General features: G+C 31.8%; 1 protein-coding gene across 11 annotated transcripts in view; it reads left to right on the top strand.

Moving 5' to 3' along the window:
• FBXL17 (F-box and leucine rich repeat protein 17) overlaps window positions 1–20,843 on the top strand; it is a 526,088-nt gene that overhangs the window by 50,913 nt on the left and 454,332 nt on the right. The gene's annotated exons all lie outside the window — the stretch shown is intronic.

The raw sequence follows: 20,843 nt of genomic DNA, 5'->3' as shown, positions 1-20,843 counted from the left end.
TTTCTCCAGTTTCCGTTTTTAACATGAAGTCTATGTAAAATAAAAAATGTGTGCTCATATCTGCCTTCATACTTTTGCTAGTCCTTTGGAAATGTGGTTGGTTATAACTAAGAATAGTCAGTACTCAGAATGATTAATGATTTCTTGATATTGAGTGAACTAATTGATAAAATTTTGCTGGAGATCAAATTAGCAGTTTTTAACATTGACAACAATAGATTTTTTTCCTTTTGAACAAGTTATGATCAATTGTATTTACAAGGATGTAGGATATAGAATACTTTTTTTTTTTTTTTTTTGAGATGGAGTCTCGCTCTGTCGCCCAGGCTGGAGTGCAGTGGCGCAATCTCGGCTCTGCAGCCTCCGCCTCCCGGGTTCAAGCGATTCTCCTGCCTCAGCCTCCCGAGTATCTGGGACTACAGGTGCCCGCCACCATGCCTGGCTAATTTTTTTTGTATTTTTAGTAGAGACGGGGTTTCATCAGGATATAGAATACATTTTTGTACCAGTCTCAATTTTTAGGAGATTTTCATCTAAGTGGAAAGCTCATGTGGGCATATGTATGTGTGTGCACGTGCGATGATGATGTGTGTGCACGTGTGATGATGTGTGCGCACGTGTGATGATGATGTGTGTGTACGTGCGATGATGATGTGCGTGTATGTATAAAATAATATAAGGTGATAATGTGAGTTTAGAAGTAGAGTTTTTTTTGTTCCCTTGTTACTTTATATTGAGACCATACTTCTTTGCTTTACGAAGTGTTCTAGGAAATCTGTATTTGTTGATTTGTGTGTGTTCTTTAAAATATATCTTGGTGAGATTGCTTATGAATTATTAATAAAACAGTTGGCATAGAAGGTTTTGGGTTGTAGTTTGAGAAGTTTCACATAATTAATTGCATTGAAGTTTATTCAGTGTTGTTTTAAACATATGAAGGAGCTAAACAGTAATCCCTTGCATACTTTCTAAAACAATATCAAATAATTTTTTAAAGATAAAATGGTATAGTTTATTGGTTTTTCTCAATGTAGGTCAGTCATTTGAATAATTTAATGGAAAAAAGTTATCGCGTGGTTCATAGCAGTCATTTCCTCATGGTATTTGGGAGAAGAGACAGAGATTTGAGAGTGGTGTGCCATTATTTTATACCCTAGAAAACTATATTGAAAACTAGGGCATACATGGTTCTGTTGTTATAGGTAGTATGATTCTGGATCCATAAAGTAGTCTTTGGCTACTTCATGGTTATTAGCTATACGGTTCAGTTAATTTTTTGTAACCCCATATCCTACTGTTCTCTCATGCATTAAGTATTTATTGAATACTAACCACATATGAAGCAGTATGCTTCCAGACCCTTTTCCATAGGCTATGCCAGTCTACTGATTTTATAGTAACTTTTAACTAATAGGAGTAATTTCCTAATATGTTGTATTTACCTATCTAAGTGCTTGCTGGGGAAGACAGTAACACCTGGTATCAAAACCACTGTTCCCGAGCCTGTACTGTTGGCCTCTCATATATTGTATACTGTGTTTTAAGAGTAAGAATTTGAAAGTGATGTCACTTACGTAATACTTAGTTTACTAATGATAACTTCTAAGTTATTTCATCTTCAAGTGAAATATTTTGAAGATTAAAGTTAAAGAAGCTATTTTATGGTATAAAACATGGTGCACTCATTATAATGACTTGTTCTGATAATTTTTTATAAAGACATTTTGCTGTTAAAGACCTATTTCATTGAACTATGGTAGTACTTGGGTAATGCATAGGTACCAATACTTGAAGAATTAAATAAAGTGAATTGAGTTTTGGCATTATTCTATTGAGTTGATGTTTATTTATTGTTAAGGACATTGTCCACTGTATCCTATGAGTCCTCTCTTATGAGAACCTACAGTTAAGTATTCCCCCTGGTCTTAGTATTAGGGAAAGCTAGATTTTAAGCAGTTGTTTTCTTTTATTAAAATAATGCTGTGAATTTTGTTAAAGAGGTATAGTTGTCCTTTTCTTCTTTGCTTTGACATCTATGAAACCAAGAAACAAATAGTAGTCCATCTAAGGCAAAGTATTCAGGACTTCCATCTTTATTATAGAATAACTTTTTGGAAAATGCTTCTTTTTCTTTTTTCCTTAATTTTTATTTCTACTTATGTTTCTCCTGTAGGGTTTATTTCCAGAAAGAACTGCTTCAATTTCTTTTTGGAAAGAGACAAGATATACGTAAATATAAAGAGAAGTTCTTACATAAGTATATTTTAACTTTAAAATACCTTCTTGTTTGCATAGGCAATTGTGGTATAATGAAAAGCACCTTGGAGCTTGAATTAGGAAGATCACAGGATAGATAATTACCTCTGTCTCTTAGTTGAGTGACCCTTACCCAGTGACTCTGAGGTGGTTTTCTCATTTATGACATAAGAATAACATTATTACTTTAGGATTAAGTCAGATGTATGTAAAAGTGTTAGTCACATGGTAAATGATTAGAGTATCTCTTCAGTCAGTTACCTGTCAAAACTCTTGATAAATATTGAAAGCTATTCATAATTTAAAAGTATATACTTGGGTTGGTTTTACAATATATTGAGATATATAAGAAAGAGGCCCAAATAATCCTTGTTCTCATAAAAAAAGTGCGTATTATAAAATTCTAATAGTATAGAAAGGTAGAAAATAAAAACTGAAAGCCTCCTGCTAATTCCTCTGGTGATTATTTTCAGAAAACTTTTAATACACATACCAACATGCGTGTATCTGTCCCTATTTTCAAAAATTATATTACATTTTCTCTTCTACAACACTTCATTATTGATGGGTACTATGGCTCTTTTCATTTTTTCCCATCACAAACAATAGCCATAAATTTTGATGGTTTTCTATCAGAAGAATATATTTTCATATTCTCCTGCCCTTTTTATGTTATCTTGTTGATAATTTTGATGAAACCAAGAGGCACGTCTTTCTGCATACTTCTCTTCATCTCCATTCCTAGTGTTTTTGTTTCTTCTTTTTAATAATGTCCATGTCTGCTGCTGTCATTCTCTGAGACCACCAAATCGTTTAATACCTGGAGTCAGAGATAAGAATAAACAGGCTTAAGATACTTTAAAAAATGTTCGATACTATATACTCAGTCATATCATGAGTGAGCATATTTTTCTGTTGGGAAGTAACTAATGCTTTCCTTAAGGCCAGGCCAGACAAAGGGACACACAGTGACAAACTTCTTGGTGTTTATCCTCATCAAGTGGTTTGTGGGAAGATAGTTTTTGTGTCAGACAGATACAGATTCCAACACCAATATTAACCATTTTACAAATTGCAGATTCCTTCTTAAGCATTTAAGCTCCTTGGATCTTGATTTTTTAAATGTATAGATTGGAGACGATATAATCTATTTTGTTGAGAAGATCAAATGAACTCTGTGTATGTAAACTGTCCAACAAAGCATCTTGGGAAATAGTTGTTCACAAATGTTAGCTTCCCTCTTGTTAACTTCCCAACTGCCGTTTTTCTTCTCTCTTCTTCATGACCAAAGGAAACCTGGAATTATTGCCAGAGCTTTGTTGGTAGTGAATGCTGTTCTTCCTGAGAGCTTAGCAAGGGGGAAAAGTAACCAATGGTTGCTTTATGTATTTGAGGTTCAGTTAGCCTTTCATCTTGGGAATTTCTGGAAGAGTCATATTTAACCTTAGTGTTTGCCTGTTGTTTTCAAAACTCTGCCTACACTTGTTACATCTTTTATATTTTTTACTCCTAGTAACATATCCACAGTGGGTGTTCCAGTCCATTCATTTTTTTTGCTTTGGTGTCTATCATTTTCTTTGCCATGAATCTTCATTCTTTGCAGTTAAATCATCTTACTATTAAATGGAAAATATTGAAATCATTAAATATGAACTACATTATATAATCTGTAATTTTCTTATTGCAGAAAACTCAAGTCAGTTTGCTTAAACAATAAGAAGATTACTGGCTTATAACTGAACTGTGCTGGGGTGTAGTTCAGGCTTTAGGGTTGAGTTACTTCAGTGTCTCCACAGTGCATTTAGGGAGCTAGTTCTTTTTGACTTTTGGCTTAGCTTTCTCTTACGTCAACCTTAGTCTAAGTCTGGATTTACTTCTGGATCAAAGATTGTTGACAGCAATTCCTAAGTGAGTATTGTATGTATATCGTAGTTTATAGCTTTTTTATTGCTGAATAGCGTTCTATTGTAAGGACATAAAACAATTTGCTCATCCGTTTACCTGTTAATGGACATTTCAGTTGTTTCCAGTTTTTAACTATTTCATATAAAGCTGCTGTGAACATACATGAACCAGTCTTTGGACAAAAGCTTTCATTTCTCTTGAATAAATTTTAAGGAATGAGTTGGCTGAGTTGTTTGGGAAGTGTATGTTTAACTTGAAGTTTGTGAGAAACTATGAGTTTTGCAGGTGGTTGTGCCATTTTTTACTCCTGCTAGCAATGTTTGAGAACTCCATTTGGACTACTATGTCCCTACCAACAGGTGGTGTTATTTTTAGATTTTTAAATTTTAGCCATTCTGAGTGGGTGTGTAGTGGTACCTTACTGTGGTTTTGACTCTCAATGAGTGTATACTGGTACTGGTACCTTATTTGGTTAGCCCTGTGTCTAATGATGTTGAATACCTTTTAACACATGTATTAGGCTTTCCTATCTCTTCTTTTGTAAAGTGTCTGTTCAAATCTTTTGCTTTTTTTTGGAGACAGAGTCTCGCCCTGTCGCTCTGTCACCCAGGCTAGAGTGCAGTGCCACGATCTTGGCTCACTACAACCTCCACCTCCCGAGTTTAAGCGATTCTCCTGCCTCAGCCTCCTGAGTAGCTGGGATTACAGGCATGCACCACCATGCCCAGCTCATTTTATTTTTTAAATTTTTGTTTTTAGTAGAGACGGGGTTTCACCATATTGGCCAGGCTGGTCTTGAACTTCTTGCCTCAGATTATCTGCCCGCCTCGGCCTGCCAAAGTGCTGTGATTACAGATGTGAGCCACTGCGCCCAGCCAAATCTTCTGCCTATTTTTTTTAATTGGTTGTCTTCTTACAGGTTATAAGAGTTCTATATTTTTGATATAAGTTCTTGTGTCAGATGTATGCATTGTGATTACTTTTTATATGTGTGTATCGTTTCATTTTAATAGAGTTTTTGAAGAGACCAAGGTTTTAACTTTGATGAAGCTCAGTTTATTAATGGTAAGAGCTTTTGGGTCTTGTGTAAAATCTTCTGACAGTATCAGTTGTTTTTCTCTGTTATTGTTTGTTTATCATGTTCCACCCCTAAAGTGTAAACGCAGTGGAAATGGGGAGATTATCTTCCTTGTTCCTTGCTATGTCCTCTGTCTAGAATAGTGTTGGGCACATGGTGGTTGCTCAAAAGTAATTTTTGAATGAGTAGATTCTTTTGGTTTTGTAGGCTAGAAAATGTTAGCTATTGCTTATGTCTTGTTCACTTCTATCCCCTGTATTTCACTTGTCATTATTACTGTCTTGTTTCCTTAGGTTGATTCCTTGCTTTTCTATTTCTACTTCTGACTCTTTAATCCCAACCCTTTTATGTTTTTCTGAACTGCAATAGCATCTCCTTAGGCTTGTCAGATGCCACCACTTCTAGGTGTACCTATAATCCAATTCCAGACAAATAGGGTATTTACTGTTTTTCAATAATAGTGCTTTCCTGCTTAAGAACTGATTTAAGCTCTATTATAGATGGTGAGGTGGGACCTGCCATGTTAATATTTCTTTTTCCCTTTCTTCTTATTTTTCACAGTTTCTACCTTTGTTTATACTTTTTCCTGAAAAAGTGTCTCTTTTTCTCTTGCTAAAATAAATCCCACTTATTTTTCAAGTTTTCCATTTATTCTTAAGATCAAATTTTTGCCTAACTTACCTAGCTAAATATTTCACAGATACTGTATTTTTGTGCCCTTAGAATTGTTTCCTCCTTGAGATAAGAATTCATGCATTCTACTTATTTGGTAAAGTTTTGAATACAAGGATAATACTTCTTGGTTGATCACTCTTTTCTTCCTTGACTGAATTTGATGGTGGTACATGGCAAGTTTGTGCCTATCAGTTTTTTATCTCTTAAATAAAAAAAATAATTGTGGTAAAATATATATAACATAAAATTTACCATCTTACCCATTTTTAAGTATTGAGTTCCATGACGGTAAGTACATTCACATTGTTGTGTAACCAGTCTCCAAAACTCTCGTTATCTTGCAAAACTGAACTTTATACCCATTAAACAACAATACACTGCTTTTCCTCCAGCTCCTGAAAACCACCATTCTACTTTGTGTCTTTGTGACTTTGACTCCTCTAGGTACCTATTTTCTGCCTTTCTGACTTTGATTCCTCTAGGTACCTCTTCTAGGTACCTTAATTTCTTTTCCAGATTGTTTATTATAATCACACAGCATTGCCTTTTCATGACTGGCTTATTTCATTTAGCTTAATGCCCTCAAGATTCATCTATGTTGTAGCATGTGTTAGAATTTTCCTCCTTCTAAAGGCTGAGTAATATTACATCGTGTATGTGTGTACATGTGCATGCACACACACGCACACATATATATACATATACACACCACCTTTTATTTATCCATTCATCTATTGATAGACACTTGGGTTGCTTCCACTTTTTGGCTATTGTAAGTAACGCTATGAACATAGGTATACAAAAATGTCTTTGAGACCCTTCTTTCAGTTCTTTGGGGTGTATATCCAGAAGTAAAATTACTGGATCTTAATATAATTCTATTTTTAATATTTTTAGGAGCTGCCATACTGTTTTACATAGTGGTCGCACCATTTTACATTTCACCCAACAGTGCACAAGGATTCTAATTTCTCCACATCCTTCCTGACACTTGTTATTTTCTGTTTGTTTATTTATTTATTTATTTTTACAGTAGACATCTTAATGGATATGAGGTTGTATTTCTTTGTTTTGATTTGCATCTCCCTAATGATTCATGTTGCTAAGCATGTTTTTATGTGCTTTTCTTGGTCATTTACATATCTTTGGATAAATGTCTCTTCCAATACATTACTCATTTTAAAATTGGGTTATTTTGTCGTTGAGTTGTAGGAGTTCTTTGTGTATGTTTCAGATATTAACTCCTTATCAAATAATGATTCGCAAATATTTTATCCCATTCCATAGGTTTCTTTGTCTTTCTGTTAATTGTGTCCTATACTGCACAGAAATTATTAAAATTTTTATGTATTTTAACATACATTTTTACTTTTGTTGCCTGTGCTTTTGGTGTCAAAACTTAGAAATATTGCCAAATCTAACGTTGTAAAGCTTTTATCCTACCTTTCCTTCTAAGAGTTTTATAGTTTTAATTCATATATTTTAGGTCTTCAATTCATTTTTAGGTAATTTTTAACATATGGATCAAGGTAAAGGTCCAACTTCATTCATTTGCATGTAGATATCCAGTTTTCCCTGCACCATTTGTTGAAAAGGCTGCCCTTTCCCCACTGAATAGTGCTGGCACCCTTGTAGGAAATAATTTGACCTTTTATGCAAGAATTTGTTTCTAGATTGTTTCATTTGGTCTATGTCTGTCTTTTTGCCAGCACTACGCTGTTTGTATTACGTAGCTTTGTGATAAGTTTTGGAATCAGGAAGTGTGGGACTCCCAGTGGATTCTTCTTTTTCAAGATTGTTTTGGCTATTTGTGGTCCTTAGATTCCATATGAGTTTTAGGATGAGTTTTTCTTTTTCTGCAAAAAATGCCCTTCAGATTTTGATAGGAATTGTATTGAACCTGTGTATTGCATTGAGTAGTATAGACATTTTAACAATATTAAGTATTCCAATCCATTAAAACGGGATTTCTTTCGATCTATTTGTGTCTTTAATTTCTTTCAGTGATATTTTGTAATTTCCAGTGTATAAGTCTTTTGCCTCCTTTAAGTTTATTCCTAAGAATTTTACCCCTTTTGATGCTACTGTAAATGGAATTGTTCTCTTAATTTCTTTTTCAGATTGTTCCTTATAAGTGTTTAGAAATGCACCTGATTTTTTATGTTTTTTTCTTTATTCTACAACTTTGCTGAAGTCATTTATTGTAATAGTTCTTCTGTATGTGGAACCTTTAGGGTCTTCTATTTATAATATCATGTCATCTGTGAACAGAGATAATTTTGTTTCTTCCTTTCTAATTTAGATGTCTTTCCTTTCTTTTTTTCCCTCTAATTTCTCTGGTTATAACTTTCAGTACTATGTTAAGTAGAAGTGGCATAAATGGGCATCATGTCTTGTTTCTGTTATTAGAGGTAAAGCTTTTAGTCTTTCACCACTGAATATGTTATTAGCTGTGGGACCTTTCTGTCAGTTTTTATTGAGCACTGTTGGTCACATCCAATGTACGCATTATACATTTTCTAGCTATAAACTGAACATATTATATTGACATTTAATAAGATTTTGCCGCTTGATCTTTTTTTCCAGGAGTCTTGCATACAGGAAGTTCTCAAATAACATTTTCAGTGACTGTACAGACCTTGATGTACAGTATAGACAGGCCTTGATATTACCTCAGCACCCTGTTTGGAAACATCTATTAAATTATTGATGGAATTTTAATAGATGATTTGAGAGATCTAGAGTAATAGTTTACCTCTAATATCTGGCAAAGTCAATTTTTATTATTATTTTTAGAAAGCGTTGTGGTTCAAAAATGTAATTATTTTCAAAAATACAAACCAGAAAGTCTTGCTCCCACCAATCACCATCTTCTCCACTGCTCTCTATGTGTAATTAGTGTTTATGAAAATATGAAAAAAATTCTTATATTATTATTTTCTTATACAAAGAGTAGCTAGTATTTACACAAAGAACAGGATGATATTTACATAAAAGTTAGATTAGTATGTACATCACACTTTTTTCCCCCGCACTTAACAGGTCTTTCATAATTGGTTCATAAGATTGCTCCCTTTTTTTCTCCTCTGAAAGTGTTGTATAGTAGTCTAGTATTGGGAGGTAGCTTAATTCTTTCAATCAGTAGCCAGTTGATTGCTAGACACTTAGGATATGCCACTGTTTTGCAATTAAATAAATTATGTCATTTATAAATATACTGTACAAATTTAGGTGTATTTGTAGGAGACATTCTCAGGATGGGATGGCTGAGTCAGAGTGTACAGGCCCCTGTGATTTTCGTAGATATTGCCAGATTTCCTTCCTTAGAGATTATGCCATTTTGCATTCCTATATGCAGTGGATTGAGAATGCTTGTTTTCCACACTCTTGCCAGTGGTGTGTTGTTAAGCTATTCAATTTTTGCCATTTTGACAGGCAAGAAGTGGTATCTGAGTTGGTTTTAATTTGTGTTTCTCTTATTATGAATCTGGTTGGGAATGATATGTTTAAAAACCATTTGGGTTTCTTTTTCTGTAACTGTATCCTTGGCTCATTTTTCTACTGAGTTGCTAATCTTTTTCTTCTACATTCCTAGGTACTTTTTATAAATTAAAGATATTAGTTCTTCATATGTGATTGGAGTTATAATGTTTTTTCTTGTTTGTCATTTAGTTTTAGGCTTTGCCTATATAGCATTTTTGACATGCAGAAGTTTTTTCTTGTTTTTTTTTTAATTTATTTACATTTACCACTTTTTTGTTTTTTGGCTTCTGAGTTTTGAGTTATAGTTAGAAAGTCAAAACAGCACTTTTTGAATGGACTGGAATATCCACAGGTAATAGGAGCAGTAGCAATGTAGATTTCACAATATGGCATGTGTCCAGGGACATTGGAACATGTTCAGGACAATAGTGTGCAGACGTACTCTTAAAGAATCTCATTCTATGCCAGTCTACTGTTCTATAAATCAGTGGCCATTTTTTTTTCATATGAAACAGTATGGAAAGAGCTTCTGGCCATTTTTTCATATCTGCACAAATAAAAGACATGTACTTGATTTGGTCAGTACTTGGAAAGAAGTCATTTTCTCTACTCTTCTGTCCTCAAAGAAGCAGCAGAATAAATATTTTAGAGTTGTGAATTTACCTCTACCCATAGACACTTTGATACTCAGTTTCTTCCAATTCAATATTGTAATATTATTATATACTCAGTAATTAAGGATGTTAAATGTGAACATTTGCTTGGATTTGAACATACTACAGCAATAAGTGCATGTGTGACATATAATAGGTAACAGTAATAATTTCTTATGAGCATCAGCAGTTATATTGGATGTAAAAATTATCATTATCAGAAAAATAATAATTTCTTATAAGCATCTATGGTTAGGCAACATGAAGATTACTGTTACTAAATATATTGTGGAATACATACTCTTAGAGCACCTCTCCTAGGTGTACTAGTTGGTAATTATTTAACTTCGAATATTTGGCATAAAGTTTGGTTCGCAGATAGGCATTAAACGTGCTTTTTCTTTAAACAAATTTGCATGATTTTTCCAATTAAAATCAGCATTATCTATAAATTGTTATAAAGCTAATTTGTTTTAAGAAAACCCTGTTCGAAGATAACCTACTTAAATATGATAATATGCTGAAAATGAAGTTTTTGGAGGCTTACAGAATTACTTTGGTTATTTTCTTAATTGTAAAAATGAGGGTTTTTGTTCTTAACAAATCTAGCAGTTACATATTTAGTAACTGATATCTAATTGGAGCAAACATTGTGGGAAGTAGAAAACAGAGTTGAGCCTTCCCTCAGATTTAAATGTTTAAATAAAACTTAAAATTCTCAAAACATTTAAAGTCCTAACTTATAAAAATTTCATTTAAAACATTTTCATGTTAAATAGACTTGTAAAAGGGATTGAATTATTATAGTCCAATTTTTTTTTAGTTCTCTTTTCTAGACAGAAGAGACCAAAAAAAATTTTTTTTTGGATGCTTTCCAAGAGCTCTATGTATTTGCTTGAGAAGTTACAATCACTTGATTCAAGTCTGAGTTTTATTGGACAGGCTTGTCTGGTGGGTTAAAATCCCCTCATGCTCTCCCAGATGATTACTAGCTTGTTTTTCTTCCCTTAAAAATAGTAAGAGTTTATTTTTTTATAGCTATACCAGACCTAGTGACATAGGCCACTTTGGGTCTGTATGCTGCTGGCTTAAAGAAAGAATGAAATATGAAAAGACAAAAACAAAGAAGGGCGTAAAAGAAAAGGTAAGGAAAGGAACAAAGCTAAAGGTAAAAGAAAAGGAAAACATGATAATTTTAGAGTGGTGAAATAATTTCTAGCTAGCAAGGAGAGAGAAGTTTGTAATGCTAAATGTTCTAAAGGAGGACCTCATCATCTTACAAAATGTTTTTTGAGGTAAGAGAATAGATGTTTTTAAAATTTCAAAATTGAGTAATTTTTTATGATGTGTAAGTAATATTCAAGGCAAGTAGTCATTTTGGGACCCTAGTAAACAGTTTCACCTCATATTTTGATAAGTTTATTTTTCACTACACACTTCTCAAATACACATATTTGAGAAAAAAGATTGCTGCTGACTTTTTGGTGGTATCTAGCCTGGATTCTAGAGGTAATTATCCTAGTTTTTATAGTAATATTAATAGAAGTTATATGGTTAAAAATAAATTGTTAAATTGAAAAAGTGAAAGTTGTCAAAAATGTTGTTTTATTTTTTTCTCAGAGATAATTTTTTCCAGTTAAAATAATAACTTTTAGATTTTTGTTCATTTAACATATACGATTCCTAGGGTTATATATAATTATTTTCAAAATTAGTTTGTGTTTATTCAAAAATAAAATTTTTAAATTATCTTGAAAGTAATATTTTAACTCTGATAGGAAAACATTAAAATCTTCATATTATTTCAAATGTTTTATAAAGTAAATTCTGTTGAAAAATATTAAGTAAGTTTTTTTGTTAATGCATTTGCATTACAGTGCATAGTTAAAATTCATTAGGTATAACCTCTCCCTAATGATAGTTACTTGTCCCAACCAAATTACAAATGCTTTAATTCAAGAAATAAGATATTTAACTTTTGTTTTGCTGTAGTTGCAATGCCACACAGATAATTTTCACATCCAGAAAAATTTCAGACGGTACATAATTAATGCTGTTTTAATGGGAATGACTTGGTATTTTGCTTTTTTCTAATGTTAATTTGCCCATTCTGCACTGGAATGATCAGTTTCAAGAACTAGATTTCTTCTATAATTTAAACACTATTACACAGAAGATAGACAAGTTTAAGTGGAATGGCTTATTTAAAATATTTTTATTGTCATTGCCTGTTTGCGTAGAATAAAGCCATTGGAAGGCAGTGCCGTGTGTCCCCACCTTGTGTCTTTCATGGGAGTAGACAAAGCAGAATGCTCCACGTGTGAACTCAGTCATAGTCAGTCATGGTTGGGTTTGGCCTTGATTTGGGATGTGTTATGACTTATTTTTTTAAATCAATATTTCATTTTCACTATGATTTTTAAAACTGTAAAGTTAACAGACCTTTTAAAATATTAATTGCAGTTATCCCATTATAAATATAATAGAGGCTAGGCAGTTGTTTTCATAACCATCACTAGTTTGACTCATAATTTTTAATACCATGGATGGAAATATTAAACATTTCACTATCTGAGAGCATCATATTATGTCATTACATGCTGTTAATTCTAGGTACTCAAATTCTGGCTCTTAATCCTGTAAAATTAGGCTAGTTTTCTGTTTCCTATTTATGATTGCACGGAGTGCCAGAAATGCTTAATGTGAAATACAGTTTTGATGAGCGAGAATCAAAATATATCCCATATTTGAAATTATATACAAATAGTGAAAGATATTAAATGCTATTAGCCTTTAAAACTAGTTTTCACTTCCCTCTCAAAATTTCAAGGATTTTATGTATATTGGTTATTGAGGAACTTTTTTTTTTTGTATACATGTTTTTTAACTGTATTGGATTATTTGGGATTTATTTGGAAATCAAAATAGAAATAATTATAAATATATTAACATATAGCACAGTGTAAAGTATGTAATAGGAGGTCAGTAAATACTTATCTGTGTATCTTACTGATTGTTTTGCTGAAGACATAGCAAGGGTAAAAAACAAATGCATAAGGCACTAAGTTACTGGGTGTATTATTCTGTTACTGAGTACAGTATGCTGGGTATAGCTCATTACTAGTTTGTTGATAAACTGGCTGTTGATGATTAAGAATACAAGACATCTTTGTTGTGCACATGGGTTTTTTCTCCTTTTATATTAGGAAACATAATGTTGATTTCTTCGGAAGGAAAAATGTTTATAGTTTTTTTTAGCTATCAGTGTATTATTTTACATTAAATACAGGCATTGGAATATTTTTGTGATCTGTTTCATAAAAGTCATTTTGGGCCAGAACTGTATATAATTTTATAATTATTTAATTATCTGTAAAGCTTTTATGTTAGCAAATATATTCTAATAAAAACAGTAGCCTCATTGGATTATTTGCAGATACATAGTGAATGATTGATTCATTATGTATGATTTTAAATCCTTTTGCATTTACATTAATACTTTTACACTAAAGAATACTGTTCCATTTGACTGCAGAAATTCTATGTAGGTCTTGGGATAGATATTTAATCATATTGTTTTAAGATAATATTTGTAATATGACTATACTTAGGATATGCTTATTGGTATAACTTTTTCATGAATTTGGCATATTAAGATGTTTGAAAAATTTTTTTATTGTACTTATGTAGTTAACCTTTAGTGTATTATATCCTAATTTTTATACCATAACAGAGTATTTTTAGCAGATTACTAATTTATACAAAAATAGTGATAATTAATAATACTATTTTTAAAAATCTCCAAAAATTTTCAATCGATGTATAGTAGTTGTACATATTTTTCAGGTACATGTGGTTTTTTGATGCCTGCATACAATGTGTAATGATCAAATCAGGGTAGTTGGGATATGCATCCCCTGAAACTTTTGTCTTTTCTTTGTGTTGGGACTATTACAGATCTTTTCTAGTTAAAAAAAACAAAAAACAAAAAACAAAAAACTCAGTAATTTATTGTAACTTTTAATAAAGTGTTCTTTATGTTAGAATTTAAAAAGTTATGAGGAAGGTTTTATGTATATGACATTAACAAATGAATATATATGGGTTTGATTTTGGGGCAACTGATTTGTTAACTTTACATGTTTTATAAAACCGAATAGTGGAAAACATAATACAGAAGAAAGCTAAGATTTAGCTTTGCATCTGTTCTCTTTAATTAGTACCTGTTGGGATTTGATAGTGGTATAACTCAGAACTAGAAATTGAGACCATTATTTACAGTTTTTACATGAATAGACTTTGAAATTATTATAAATAGGTTTAAATGTGATAAATATACAGATTGATAAATACACAGTTAATTGTATAAAAAGGTATAGTAGAGAATATTTTATTGGTTTGGTGTTAAAACTTATATTTCATGTAATTAAATGGATGTATAATAACTTACAAAGTTTCCAGTTGTTTAATACTTTGATGTGATTTAGTGATTACTGATCTCTAAAAAAAATCAACAGTATAATTTCCCATATATACTATTTATTTTAAGGTTTATTTTAGTATGCTGTTATCTGGTTCATGACTTGCTTATTGTTTTTAGAACATTATTATACTGTTTAAAAATGACTATATTATAAGGCTAAAACTATATTGAATCTGGTTAGTATAATAATGAATAGACATCGTTAAACAAAGGAAATAAGTTTTGTCTTCTGAATTTAAAAATGCTCCTCAGTGTTTTGTTTTGATATTTTAATGTTAAAAATTTTACAGTTCCTTTTTGAAGATAGCTATTATTTATATGATATACTTTTGAGTGCCTGCTCTGTTAAGGTTCTGTACAATGTTGGCTAGCACTTGTGTTTTAAAAGAGGATTTTATTAATCATAAATTAAGTGTCTTTTAGGTTTAATATTTAATCTAGAACAGAAGTAATTGTTGTAGGAGCAATTTCATAAGAACTTAGAATTTAAAATTGATATTGCCATATAAAAATGGCTTATAGTTCACATTGAATTCTTCCATTGTTGATCTTTTAAAGATATATTTGTCTAGCAAAGTATTTTAATAACAGTTTGTCACTGTTTTTTTTTCTCCTTTGAAGTTTTAGAGGGTCATGCAAGCAAGCATGGATTCTACTAAAAGTCTTAATCTTTCTTAAGGGTAGAGTTTTATTAGTTTTCATAATATACAGTTTTTCATGTATCATAATACATACTGTTCATTCAGCATAGATCTGTGTGGGCCTCATTCAAAGAGATTTTATTACTGAAGACCCTTGTTTAATAGATGTCATGAGATAGCCTCATCATCAAGGTATGTGCGTTTGCAGGGCAGCATTGCAGTCAGACTCCAATTATGTTTTGTGCCCATTTTGGAATGTCTAAAAATGATAGCTATTTACATAGAGCGTTTATTTTATGCATCAAAGATGATTTTTCTTAACATTATCAGTTCTGAAGTATTTTATAGATTTATGACATGTTAATTGGTCTTTAAATATTATATGTATTTTAAATGATTGAAAAAATTAGATTTATATCCTAATTGAATTATTAAATGATTTTGATTAGCAAGCCTAATTTCAGTTGTTTTGTTTGGGAATTCTTTGTGTTTTTATGAGAGACTATGGTGCTGAAGTTAAATAAGCATATGGTTGATTCTTTGTTGCTTAAAGGATTTTTTTTCTCTCTTTTTTTTTAACAAGGTTCAGTTTTTTGGAAGAGAATAAATTCTCTTGGTTGTATTATAATTAGAAATAACAGTGAAAGAAATACATTATCAGATTTGATTAAAATTATACAAGCTTGGGGTAATTTTTAGTGTGTTACTTTATTGACGCAAATATTTTGAAATATAATGTAATTATTTACACTTTAATAAATAATGTATTGATTGCACTTTTACTAAATTTATCCATAAATTACACATTTTCATCTTGTTGCTTAAAAGCACAAAATATTAAATTATAAATGGAAGAATCTTGATGATGTTACTATTTGTACGTTAAATAACTCAGAAAAAGTAAAACAAAATATGTTACTAAAGCTGATTTTCTTTCCATCTTCTTCTCTGGATTTCATAGATCTAATAGATTTTAAAAGATAAATGAGAATTCCTTTTTGATTTTTTAAATTACCTTTTTACTTCAGTAATAAAGTGACCAAATTTATATGTTTGTTCCTGAGTTTTGATTGTCTTTGTTTTCTAATGAGGTTGTACTTTTTACACTTGATCTTAGCCAAAAGGCTGAGAAGCGATGAGGTTGTACTTTTTAAAACTCTGGTAATTTATTCTAGAAATGATTAATCTATCATTCTTGATTGATTTTTAGAGGACAGTTCTCATAGTGAAAATAATGGTGTTGTTTAGAATTTACATAAAATTGTAAATAAAAATGGAAAAAAAAATTTAAATTTGAAAATAAGACAATAAATGATCTTTAATATTACAATAGACATAAAACTTACCAACTAAATTAGCATTATGATACCTGTCTTAACCTAGTCTGCAGTGTTTTGTAGAACTAAAATAAGACTATAGATTTTGAAGTAATTTATAAATTATAAAATGTTATATAAACATAGGATAGTAGTATTATAAATCTTAGGACTTTAATAACTTTCTTGCCTGATTTTAAAATAATGAAATGAAATAAATTCATCATCACTCTTAGAAGCAGTAATTTCAGACACTTTGATTTTTTTTTCTGGTTCTTATTTTTTGGCCTAATTTCTAGGTAGTACAGACTGACTAACTTTTGAACACAGTATTAATCTGAATTAAATTTGTAACATGGAAGAAGAAATATTCAGGCTAAATACAAAATTTAGAGTTAAAGTGAATAATGGCATTTGGAACACAGCATATGACAACTATATGAATGAAATGTTAAATTATAAATTATTTTTCTTATTGTACTTGTTTTCTAAACTCACTTATGGGATAGTCAGTCTTAGGAATTTTATGTTTTCACAGAATTACTTTTTTCTTGTATATCTAGTCTTTGTAAATATAATTTAAAGACTTTTTGATTATGCCGTTTCAATATTGGCCAACAATATGAAGACCATGATTATTTTTAAGAGCGTATTTCAGTTGCTAGATGCCTTTTTTTCTTTTATCACAGTTTGGGAGAAAATGTATTCAGAAGAATGTGGAAATATGTTAGCATTTAAGTCTCCATGATTACTTATTGAATATTGGTAGTATTAAAATATTTTAAATATGATCTTTCTTGCAGATTTGAGTTTAAATTTTGTTTTATTTTGAAGTAATAGAAAATAGAAATGTTGCAAAAATAGCACAAAGAACTCCTATTTACCTTTTACCCAGATTTAATAATTTTTAACATTTTGCCACCAAATATAATATCTCCCATCATCTTCAATTTTTATCATGAAAGCCTACATTTTTCTGTATGGTAACTAAATATTCATATTAGTAAGAATTTTATTTTTAGATTTATCAGGTTCTTTTTGCCATGTAAACCTTATATAGTAAAATAAATAGAATACTGTATTAATTGTTCAAAAATGTTTTTTAGATATGCTTTGGGACTAGAACTGATGTGCATTAAATGACTACAACGTACAGATATTTACCTTCTTTCATATATGTGGTACTCCTTGTCACTCAGGCTGTTGAATGAAACAGTAATCCATATCTTAATAATGGGTTGAAGAATAATAGACAACAGAATATCATAATATATAAATGTAAATAATTGAAAGAAAAATCTTTAAACCTGATACCAGCCTGTGATAATTCTTCTTTTGCCACTATCCAACTCTTACTGAAATGTTAATGAGAATAGTTTAATATAGCTACTAAGGGCATATTTTGCAGTTGTTGGCTTGCTGTAAATGAATGACAGAACTAGGTCTGTCTGTTTTAATTCTTCCCTCACCAACACAGTGGTGTACTTCTTATATGGCAGAAGGTAGAGTTGAAATTAAATGGCCTTAAGTGTCTGCTTTTTGAAGACACCCTGAGCTGTTGTTTTAAAATTGAAGTCTGCTCCCAGAGGATGTTTATCCAATCCAGGTGTCCAAGGTTGGATGTAAATATAAGTGGTGGATAGGCTTCTTCCAGAGAAGTTGTGATCGCTGGTACTTCTCTGAATAGAATGGATTATCTGTACTTCAATATGGTTGGAAAGGTCATTCATCAGGTAGAAACCTGTATTAGATGAATCTACTTTATCATCTCTTCTTATAATTATGTTACTGCTTCGATGGGTAAGCAGCGAAGATGACCCAAGAGCAGAAGTTGGAAGGAGAAATAAAAGCTGCTTGAATATTGGACAGTCAGATTTTTAGTAACTAAGATTTGATTACTTGTGAAATTATTTCCCTTTATTTAAAAACATGATGGTAATTATCAGTTGGAATTTGTAATTGATTAAATTCATTTTATTTCATATGAATAACTTCAGTCTAACCTAAAAATAGGAAGTCAGAGTCTCTGTTATTAGGTTATCATATTTTAACTGCTGAAATGATTATGCTGATAACTTAGAAATTATCGGTATTGGAGTAATTTAATTAGAGGGCCTGGAAGAAATATATACATTTGTGAATATATTACACAGAATAACTAAATTGGCCCCATGGACAATAATAGAGTGAGACTCATTTCTTTGTATGTCCTTAAAGTAATGAAAAATTTACATAGTTGTGTTTTAAAGGGTAGAAATTTTATTTTTACTGTAGTATTACCTTGTCTTGGAAGTAACTTTTAAAATTAGAATAGCAGGGTTTTTTTTTTCCTTTGGTTTTAAGGTGCTTTTAAAGTGTAACTTAGGTTTATAAAAGTTTTTTACTCATACTTTGGCATCTGGGCAGTGTCATAACATGTGTGGCTGCTTAAATAGAAGATATGTGTGAAATTACTCTCCCTACTATTGGGGCTGCCTTCCAGCAATGGCTTGGGCTGCTATAGTCAAGCAATCTGCTACTCAGGATATGTAAGTTTAGAAAAAAGAGGTTCATTTTTTTTTAACAGAGAAAGGAAATTGCTTTCTACATGGAAATTAGAAGTATAGGTAGTTCATGAAATACAAATGAGCAACATTCTAAGAGTTGATTTTTTAAAAATTGTTTTTTATAGGAGTTGAGAGAGACTAGGGATGCTTATTCTTTCTAGGAATGTTTTATGTAATGGGCTCCTAATCTGTTCTCCAATAGCCTTTTACATAAGCTATGATGCTGATGGTATGTATTATGAGACCTAGCCACCTTTTATAAGAATGTTTATATAGAAAAAAAGTATCTTTTTGAGTCCTAGAAATGTGTCCCAAAGACACACTTCTGTCTTCTGACGGTAGCTTCAATGACCTGGACAGAGTTATCAAGCTGTATGCTAGCTGAAGCTACAGGAGATGGGGTCAGGGTCTGGAGAATAGGTTTTCTGTAATAGTTTGAAAGCTAAAGGGACTAACTAGAACTTTTCCTACATGAGTACATAGAACGCTTGCAGCATTTCCTGGCACTGGGCCATTATCTCTCTTCTTCTCTTTCATTGGTTCATTATTAGCCCTTTGTTATTATGCATTCTCTTTCTGACTAAGAGCTCTTTCTTCTTCAACTAACAAGACACAAAACAATGTTTTTTTCTCTTTTCCTGTCATCAGAGCAAATCTATCTTTTTTTTAGATTCTCCATGAGCTTATGCAGAATGAAATGGGGATTTGGAGATGAAATAAAAAGACTCTTAGGGAAGACTCAGTCCAAGGAAAGATACCAGTGGTGGATCTTTGGGATTTCAGAGACCCAAAATAATGTATTGTACATTTGGAAGAATACTCAGACTTCCTTGGAGCATATTAACAGTAAAGAACATGAAGAGAATTAGTGGTAAAAAATATGTAAGAAGGCTGGGCGTGGCAGCTCACATCTGTAATCCCAGCACTTTGGGAGGCCGAGGTGGGTGGATCACCTGAGGTCAGGAGTTCAAAACCAGCCTGGCCAACATGGTGGAACCCTGTCTCTACTAAAAATACAAAAATTAGCCAGGCATGGTGGCAGGCGCCTGTAATCTCAGCTACTTGGGAGGCTGAGGCAGGAGAATTGCTGGGACCCAGTAGGCAGAGGTTGCAGTGAGCCGAGATCGCGCCATTGCAGTCTGGCTGGGGTAACAACAGCGATACTCCATCTCAGAAAAAAAATAAAAATAAAAAAAGATATGTAAGAGAAGGCTAGGTAGGTTGACTTTTCTGCAGTGGGGAACTGAAGGTAGAATGCAGTGATTTCAGTGATGCTTACTTTTCCCTCATTCCCTTTTCTCCTTCAGCCCCAAATTTTATTTGTGTTGAATTGGTCATGAATTGTTGTCTATTAGAAGCAAGAATGGCAGTAACTGTAGTTTTCTGAAGAAGTTTGCTGGCATTTTGGCAGAGGAATGCTGAGAGGAGATTAACTCTCAACTGGCAACAGCAGGTAGTGAAGTAAAATTGTCTGTGGACTTTCGGTGTTGGGCTGGAGGCAATTCATATGTAGGACATGTGTAAAGAAGGAACCCTGACAAGTCAGATATTGCCTTTGACTTAAAATAAAAGAAACTTACATTCCATATTATGATGCCTTATAATGGAATTCCATCATATTACATTCCATATAATGATTGTCTAATACGGCAATAAGAGAAGGGCCCTGCAGTTTTTAAACAGATTTCCTAACATACATAATCTTAATTTTAAGTAGCTAGCTCTAAATTATTTCTTGAAACAGTTTAAAAAATATCTCAAAGTTCTGATTGAAAATAATTGTTATATAAGTAATTTACTAGAATAT

The sequence above is a fragment of the Pongo abelii genome, chromosome 4 (assembly GCF_028885655.2).
Source record: "Pongo abelii isolate AG06213 chromosome 4, NHGRI_mPonAbe1-v2.0_pri, whole genome shotgun sequence".
In the NCBI taxonomy this organism is placed as follows: domain Eukaryota; kingdom Metazoa; phylum Chordata; class Mammalia; order Primates; family Hominidae; genus Pongo; species Pongo abelii.
The sequence above is the reverse complement of the archived record's forward strand: the minus strand, read 5'-3'. Positions and strand labels throughout refer to the sequence as shown.